The following is a 2,658-nucleotide window of genomic DNA, read 5'->3' as shown; positions in this document are numbered from 1 at the left end:
AGGCCTCATATTAATAATCAAAAAAAAAAAAATAATAATTTCAATTGAAAATTCCCTTTAAATAATTTATTACTTTTGTCTTTCCCATTTAGGCCCTAAAGTATTACAGACAAAATATTAAATAACTTTATCTCCATAACATCCATAAAAACGTAATTATAACATTTTACACATTTACTTTTTATTATTTGAACTTTTGACCACACACACACAGACACAGAACAATTAACTGCGAAACAAATTCATTAACGAACGTTTAAACATTTAATTAACCGAAAAAATGAAATGTTAAAAAAACTTAATAACTTTCAAAGAGGCCGGCCACCCTCTTTAATTGAATTCAACAAAATTTAGTTTAGAAATGGAAAGCAAAACATTTTTGTTTGATTGATTTTGAATTGAAATATTTATAGACAATTTAATGGTAAATGTTAAGTATGAAAGCTAATAATTTAATTTGATTGTTAAGAGTTTATGAACAGAAATTTCTGATAACGCCTTAAAAAAGCGAAATTTCAAAACTTTTACAAATTATTTGAATTTGATAAGAAAAAGTGCAAAGCAATGTTGGTATTCCAAAAATATTAATTTGAAAGTTATATACTTTAGGTAAAAATTTAAATCCCCTGTTAATAGGATGGCTAGGAAGGAAAACGGGAAGACAAAACGGGCCTGAGACCCACAAACAAACATACATTACCCTCTATGCTCTAAAGAACTTTCTTTGGCTTGTCTCGAAATTCGATTAAAATATTTAAGGACGAGACTAAAGACTAGACTATAAACGAGACTATAGACTAAGCTATAGACGAGACTATAGACTAGACTATAGACTAGACTATAGACTAGACTATAGACTAGACTATAGACTAGACTATAGACTAGACTATAGACTAGACTATAGACTAGACTAAAGACTAGACTATAGACTAGACTATAAATTAAACTATAGACTAGTCTATAGACTAGATTAAAGACTAGACTACATACTAGATTATAGACTATAGACTAGACTATAGACTAGATTACATATTGGACTAGATACTGGACTATAGACCGTTCTAAAGACTAGAATGTGGACTAGTCTTTAGACTAGGCTAGAGACTAGACTACAAACTAGACCATAGACTAGAATGTAGATTACTCTAAAGTACTATCTAGTCTAGTATCTATATTAGTCTATAATAGATTATCTAGTCTATAGTCAAGTGTCTATTCTAGTTCATAGTATATTCTTAAGTCTAGCCTCTATTCTAGTCCATGGTATAGTCTCTAGACTATAGACTACGACTAGTCCATTACTAGGCTTAAGACAAGACTTTAGACTAGACTTTTGGCTAGACTTAAGACTAAACTTTGGAATAAACTATAGACGGAAATATCTACTAGTCTACATACAGAACTTATAAGACTATACTATAAAATAGACAATAGACTACTTAGACTATAAACAAAATTATAGACTAGACTTTTGGGTAGTCTATAGCCTTCTCTAAAGGATATACAGTGTGCAACACTATAGACTAGTCTATAGTCTGAAGAAATATTCAAGTGAATCAAGCAGTCCGACTGCCCAAGACTTTATCCAATGACTCATTAAATAATGCTGGGCTTTTTTATTAAATTTTGTGTAACTATTTCTTTTCGAGTTCAAGTTCATCATACGAAAAAGGGTGCGGTTCTTGGGAGGAGAGAAAACCGACCGTAACAGTACGTAAATATTTGTATTTTTATGTTTCTAATGATCATTTCATTCCATTGAGTTAAATGTGATTTCAACAGAGATTGTATCTTTTGGTTGGTAGTACTATTGCAGTTGTTGCTGATTTCGTTTTTGTTTATTTGTAGATACGAAAAATATTTTGTTTGTTTTGTTAGAAGCAATAGCTGTTGATTAGAAACGAAACAATTTTTTTTTAGTTTATGGTCAAATGCAACAGACACAATTCAAATAGTAAACTGCTGCGGCTGCAATAACAAGTAATAATAATAATTGTATGCATTTGAACTTGGTCATTAAATAACGAAACTGTCATTTGAATTGTATACTGGTAAGTAGTAGTATATATGTCTTGCATGTGGCACGAATGTGGTAATATGATTGCCAATATTGTTGCAACTTCATTTATTAACTAAGATTTTATATGTAATTTTTGTTGACATTTTAGATTGTGTTTTATGTGTTGTTTTTCTGTGCAAATTTTTAGAATTTAAGAATATTGAATGAATCTTATAATTACTTTAAACAAACGCTGAAATTAAGATTAAGGATACTTTTTTGTTAAAACTAATTCCATATTATAACAGGTGTCATTAGCTGAATATAATCCTTAATTAAATATTATTACAAAAAACGCTACATAAAGAGAACTATTTACTACACTATAAACAAGATTTTAATTATAATAAAACATAAACTTGACTGTAGACTAGACTAATGACAAAAAAAAAAAAACAGACTATCCTCTAGAGTATATACCAGATTATAGCCTAGCCTGTAGACTAGAATATAGAAAAGTCTGCTGACTAGACTGTAGACTAGTTTATAGCTTAGACTATAGACTAGACCATAGACTAGACTATAGACTAGACTATAGACTAGACTATAGACTAGACTATAGACTAGACTATAGACTAGACTATAGACTAGACTATAGA

This window comes from Lucilia cuprina, chromosome 6 (genome assembly GCF_022045245.1).
Source record: "Lucilia cuprina isolate Lc7/37 chromosome 6, ASM2204524v1, whole genome shotgun sequence".
Lineage (NCBI taxonomy): Eukaryota > Metazoa > Arthropoda > Insecta > Diptera > Calliphoridae > Lucilia > Lucilia cuprina.
Note: the sequence above shows the minus strand (reverse complement) of the source record.